The following is a 6,712-nucleotide window of genomic DNA, read 5'->3' on the forward strand; positions in this document are numbered from 1 at the left end:
CATAGGAGCTTCCCTGTAGGGTGTAAGGGTTCAAACACCCAGGAAACAGCTGGATAGCACTCTACCCCCATCCTGGGGCTCTTAAATTCTTTCCACCACCTCTTCCACAATGGTCCCTGAACTTTAGAAGGGAGGGCACACTTATCAACCTAGGGCTAAGAATTAGGCCACTGTATCAAAGCAAAAGTCCCTTGATCTCAAGGGTTTCACTGGTGGTTGAGTTGATGCTGACAACTTTGGCAATCTATGGCATTAAAAACACACTTGTTTAGAAGGCAGTATGATAGGAACATCAAATCCATCTAATAAAAAATCGAAGCTGTTGCCCATTTTGACCCATGACCAGCAAATCTAAAGATTTTTGTACAGACTTGCATTACCAGATATAATCCCCCGTGTTATGGTGTGGGCCTTTATTCCAATCAGAAGACTTTTGGACCTATTCTTCTTAACCTAGCCACTACAGAATGAAAGGAACATCCGGTTTGGCTTGTCACTAATTTAATCAGCAGTGTTCATAGGTAAACAGGAATGTTGTTGACATATCTGTACTAGGAACCTGAATGGCACCCTCTGGGACTATGTCTGCCTACCAGCAGGGTGGGAGTTTCCAGTTAAGTCCCAGCTTCATTTCCTATGTCCTATACTCAAAGAATTGTCTTCACCAAACAGTGTTTTCCTGTTTCTTCCGGCATGTAACCAGCATCAGTAGCAGCAGAATGTATGCTCTGTGGGTCCTCAAGTCTTTTCATGGCCAACAACTCTCAGGTGGGTAGCCAATCAATTGCACTGGGTTTTCATTTAGTCACCACATGTCTTCTAGGAGTATCATTTTCTTTTATTTATTTCGTTCTTTAATTGGATTTTTTATTTGCATTTAAAATGTAATTCCCTTTCTCATTTTCCCGGACATAAGCCTCCATCACATCCCCCTCTCCTTCTTCTACTAGGGCCTTCATACAAATGAGTTACTTTCCTACTTTGTGGGGAGCAGGTGTAGCAGCAATCCCAAGATGGCGCCCGGGACTGCTGCCGAGTCTTACGACTAGCACCTGAAAGTAAGCCATGCCCCAATCGTGAGAGCTGCGTAGCCGCACCATGACTATAGATCAGGCCATGTGACGTGGACCTATGAATGGAGGTTACACAGACTGGACGGTTGAGGCGGTTGAGGGAGGTTATAAGAGAGTGGGCTCGGGGGCTGGATGGAGACATTGTTGCTGCTTGCAGACAAAAAGGTTCCTGAATAAACTGCTTTGAGAAGAACATCGTGGTATCACTCCTTTCCTGCTGGTCGGGGTTGGAAGTGACAAGTGGTGGCCCATACGGGGAAATTCGTTCAGAACTCATCGCACTCAGGGTGGCTAGCTGGTAAGTTCCCAGGTAAGTGGGACGAGTTAAATTCTCCGATTGAGACAATAAGGTTCCAGGTTTTGGGATGAGGGTTAAGTTCTCGGATTGAGACAATAAGGTTCCCAGTTTTGGGACAAGTTGCACCAAGCGCAAAAACAGAAGTGTTGTCAGCCACAGTAGATGATTGGGCTATTGTGAGGTGCTGTTTTCAAGGTAACATTGATAATCATTTTCCCAAGGATCCAATATTGCAATTGATTACAGCTCATCCTGTGATTTTTCCTCATATTACTTCTAAACATCCCTTAACGGATGCTCTGCTCATCTTTACAGATGGTTCCAAGACGGGTTGTGGAGCATATGTAGTTGCAGGAGCAGCACCAGTTACTGTACAATTTCCCCCTGCATCACCCCAAATTATTGAGTTACAAATTGTGATTAAGGTGTTTGAATTATTTCCAGGCCCTTTTATTTTTTTTTTTTTTTCGGAGCTGGGGACCGAACCCAGGGCCTTGCGCTTGGTAGGCAAGCGCTCTACCACTGAGCTAAATCCCCAACCCTATTTTTTTTTTATTAACTTGAGTATTTCTTATATACATTTCGAGTGTTATTCCCTTTCCCGGTTTCCGGGCAAACATCCCCCTCCCCCCTCCCCTTCCTTATGGGTGTTCCCCTCCCCACCCTCCCCCCATTGCCGCCCTCCCCCCAACAGTCTAGTTCACTGGGGGTTCAGTCTTAGCAGGACCCAGGGCTTCCCCTTCCACTGGTGCTCTTACTAGGATATTCATTGCTACCTATGAGGTCAGAGTCCAGGGTCAGTCCATGTATAATCTTTAGGTAGTGGCTTAGTCCCTGGAAGCTCTGGTTGCTTGGCATTGTTGTGCATATGGGGTCTCAAGCCCCTTCAAGCTCTTCCAGTTCTTTCTCTGATTCCTTCAACGGGGGTCCTGTTCTCAGTTCAGTGGTTTGCTGCTGGCATTCGCCTCTGTATTTGCTATATTCTGGCTGTGTCTCTCAGGAGCGATCTACATCCAGCTCCTGTCAGTCTGCACTTCTTTGCTTCATCCATCTTGTCTAATTGGGTGGCTGTATATGTATGGGCCACATGTGGGGCAGGCTCTGAATGGGTGTTCCTTCAGTCTCTGTTTTAATCTTTGCCTCCCTATTCCCTGCCAAGGGTATTCTTGTTCCCCTTTTAAAGAAGGAGTGAAGCATTCACATTTTGATCATCCGTCTTGAGTTTCATTTGTTCTAGGCATCTAGGGCAATTCAAGCATTTGGGCTAATAGCCACTTATCAATGAGTGCATACCATGTGTGTTTTTCTGTGATTGGGTTACCTCACTCAGGATGATATTTTCCAGTTCCAACCATTTGCCTACAAATTTCATAAAGTCATTGTATTTTATACCTGAGTAATATGTAGATGTACCACATTTTCTGTATCCATTCCTCTGTTGAAGGGCATCTGGGTTCTTTCCAGCTTCTGGCTATTATAAATAAGGCTGCGATGAACATAGTGGAGCACGTGTCTTTTTTATATGTTGGGGCATCTTTTGGGTATATGCCCAAGAGAGGTATAGCTGGATCCTCAGGCAGTTCAATGTCCAATTTTCTGAGGAACCTCCAGACTGATTTCCAGAATGGTTTTACCAGTCTGCAATCCCACCAACAATGGAGGAGTGTTCCTCTTTCTCCACATCCTCGCCAGCATCTGCTGTCACCTGAGTTTTTGATCTTAGCCATTCTCACTGGTGTGAGGTGAAATCTCAGGGTTGTTTTGACTTGCATTTCCCTTATGACTAAAGATGTTGAACATTTCTTTAGGTGTTTCTCAGCCATTCGGCATTCCTCAGCTGTGAATTCTTTGTTTAGCTCTGAACCCCATTTTTTAATAGGGTTATTTGTCTTTCTGCGGTCTAACTTCTTGAGCTCTTTGTATATTTTGGATATAAGGCCTCTATCTGTTGTAGGATTGGTAAAGATCTTTTCCCAATCTGTTGGTTGCCGTTTTGTCCTAACCACAGTGTCCTTTGCCTTACAGAAGCTTTGCAGTTTTATGAGATCCCATTTGTCGATTCTTGATCTTAGAGCATAAGCCTTTGGTGTTTTGTTCAGGAAATTTTTTCCAGTGCCCATGTGTTCCAGATGCTTCCCTAGTTTTTCTTCTATTAGTTTGAGTGTGTCTGGTTTGATGTGGAGGTCCTTGATCCACTTGGACTTAAGCTTTGTACAGGGTGATAAGCAAGGATCGATCTGCATTCTTCTACATGTTGCCCTCCAGTTGAACCAGCACCATTTGCTGAAAATGCTATCTTTTTTCCATTGGATGGTTTTGGCTCCTTTGTCAAAAATCAAGTGACCATAGGTGTGTGGGTTCATTTTCCAGGCCCTTTTAATTTGATCTCTGATAGCCAATATGTTGTTAATATGTTACAATGTTTGGAGGTGGTGGGCAAAGTTAATTTAAAATCTACCATTGGAAAATTGGTTCTAGCATTACAAGACTAATTTTGTGTAGGTCTTCACCTTTTTTTGCACAACCTATCCATGCTCATACTGGATTGCCTGGACCCCTAGCTGAGGGGAATGATATTTAGATAAAGCCTCAAAGGCATGCATGGCCTTTTTCATTGCTTCACCTATTGCATTGGCTCGAGATTTTCATTCAGATTTTCATGTTAATTCAAAGACCCTGTCATCCTGCTTTAATATTTCTCGAGCGGAGGCAAGGGATATTGTAAAAATGTGCCAAACATGTGCCTCATTATTGCCTCAGACTGGAGTGGGAGTCAATCCACGCGGGTTGCGCCCTCTACACCTATAGCAAATGGATGTTACCCACTTTCCAGAAGTTAAAATATCTTCATGTTTCCATTGATACAGCTTCTGGAGTTGTTTTTGCCTCTCTACATACAAGAGAGAAGGCACGTCACATGATTGCACATTGCTTTGAAGCTCAGAGTGCCTGGGGGCAGCCTAAAGAATTGAAAACTGATAATGGGCCAGCTTATACTTCTGACTCTTTGACGTCCTTTTGTAAAATGATGGGTGTTCGATTGACCCACGGATTACCCTATAACCCTCAGGGTCAGGGCATTATTGAACGAGCCCATCCCACTCTAAAAGAATGTTTAATTAAACAAAAGGGGGGAATTGCCCCCGGTGGCTCCACCCCTAGGGAAAGATTAGTCATTGCTCTCTTTACCTTGAATTTTTTAAATGAAGATAAGCAGGGTCGGGTTGCAGCTGAGCGTCATGTCAACCCTGATGTTTCTCCTAAGGGCATAGTGATGTGGAAGGATGTTTTAACTGGTTGTTGGAAGGGCCCTGACCCAGTGTTGGTCTGGGCAAGAGGGTCTGTTTGTGTGTTTCCCCAGGATCATCGGCAGCCGCTGTGGGTCCCAGAGAGGCTGACCAGAGCGGTCCAAGATGAACAGAAGGAGGATACTGTGGATGTTCCTGTTGTTGCCGATGCTTCCTGCAGTGATGGCTGAAGACCTACGCTGAGGACTTTTATCTGTATTTCCCAAACCCCTGCCACTGCATTTGGCACAAGTGTTTCCCCAGTTTTTCTCTTCTAATGCTTCGTTACAATTACCCTTTTTGCCATGGGATGGAGAAATAGCGCCTGTCAATGATTCATTGCAGCTTCAGCTGAAATGGTAATCAATCAGCTGCATGGTTTGACATGCCTATCAACAGTTCTACCAAAGCTAATGCCACATGGATTCTAGGGGTGTCGCCTGCCAGTATTTCTAAAGGCAATGATACCATGCCTTCCCAACCTAGATGGGCTCCCTTTTGCAAGGGTACCCGTGAGTCACTTCTGCCATGGACTGGGTGTCAGGCTAGAAAGGCAACATGGGCTGTAAAGAAGTATTTTACCTTTTCTCCTTATATTAGCAAAGCCCATAATGGCTCATTTTCAGGGTATAATTGGACCTATCAGAATCCTGCTCAGGCAGTAGCTAGTAATCCTTTCAATGTGTGGTTGTTATGTGGAGTGAATGGTATTTACACAGATATCTCTCCTCTGAGCATGTTAGAGGGAGGGGATTGGGGTAATGTAAACTTTCATTGGAATGGATCTGTAGGGTTTGAAACCTGTTTCTCAACTTGCTTATGGGCTTAATGTTTCCTTTAAGGCTACACCTGTCTTATGTGGCCTCCTTTTGTGTTTATTGTACTGGTTCGGGAGCTTAGACAATATATCATCCATCTCAACTCCACCTGTGTGGACGTATCTTTAGCTCTAGGACTGGCTGATTGGATCACCACAGCTGCCTCTCAGCTAAAAGAATGGGCAGGACTCACTGGACTCACCCTGTGCCTGATTCAAAAGGCATCCTGGCCTTTTGGTGCATTTGCCGTATGCGGTTTCATCAACGCAGAACTCAAGCCTTAATGATTCAGGTTTTTGCAGCAGTGGAGACAGGACAGTCTCCTTAAGTGTGGCTTGGTATGCTAGAGAAGTAGTCAATGACGGGTAAGACTCCCTGGGCATGTCACCAACCTAAGACAGGGATCAAATCTAAGCTGTTTGTCTCCCGATGACGGGTAAGGGGTATTGCTGCAGGGAGCAACCTAAGACAGGCATTCTCTCTGCCAAAAATATAAAGAAGGGGGAGATGTGGGGAGCGGGTGTAGCGGCAATCCCAAGATGGCACCTGGGACTGCTGCCGAGTCTTACGACTAGCACCTGAAAGTAAGCCATGCCCCATCGTGAGAGCTGCGTAGCCGCACCATGACTATAGATCAGGCCATGTGACGTGGACCTATGAATGGAGGTTACACAGACTGGACGGTTGAGGCGGTTGAGGGAGGTTATAAGGGAGTGGACTCAGGGGCTGGATGGAGACATTGTTGCTGCTTGCAGACAAAAAGTTTCCTGAATAAACTGCTTTGAGAAGAACATTGTGGTGTCGCTCCTTTCCTGCTGGTCGGGGTTGGAAGCAACACTACTTTTTTCTTTCAGTTGGCCCAGCCCCACTAGGACTGTAAGATAGACAGAATTACACATGTACATGGGTGGCTCTTCAATAGTTTGCCAACTCTGCAAAACACTTAAATATTAGCTTGTGTCATCCCTATAATAAAATATTTTCCAGAGGATGGGCAGGACAAGAACATGTCATGAACCACATCCCCTAACAGAGGGATTACAAAAGTGGCCTTATGGAAACATTCAGAGTGTCTCTTTCATCTGTTATAAGAAAGGGACAGGGGATTCCAGAAATTCACAACCTAGAAAATACTAAAGTTGAACATACACATGGTCTAACACACCATGGAAAATTTCTATCCACTTATATCAGTATCAGTTCTTCCACAGATTAAGGTAGGTGTAAAAGATGGAC

The 6,712-nt window shown here is 44.8% G+C and overlaps 1 long non-coding RNA gene across 2 annotated transcripts; it reads left to right on the forward strand.

Moving 5' to 3' along the window:
- The first annotated feature begins 612 nt into the window (after positions 1-612).
- On the forward strand, positions 613-5,584 carry LOC134486180 (uncharacterized). 2 transcript variants are annotated; one of them, XR_015683919.1, is made up of 3 exons: positions 613-768; positions 951-1,371; positions 4,733-5,584. It is a non-coding gene; the product is annotated as an uncharacterized LOC134486180 (long non-coding RNA). The 2 variants fall into 2 exon arrangements; XR_015683920.1 differs by lacking the exon at positions 613-768 and having other exon boundaries at positions 1,145-1,383.
- Positions 5,585-6,712: the final 1,128 nt, after the last annotated feature.

This window comes from Rattus norvegicus, chromosome 3, assembly GCF_021556685.1.
Source record: "Rattus norvegicus strain SHRSP/BbbUtx chromosome 3, alternate assembly SHRSP_T2T, whole genome shotgun sequence".
NCBI lineage: Eukaryota > Metazoa > Chordata > Mammalia > Rodentia > Muridae > Rattus > Rattus norvegicus.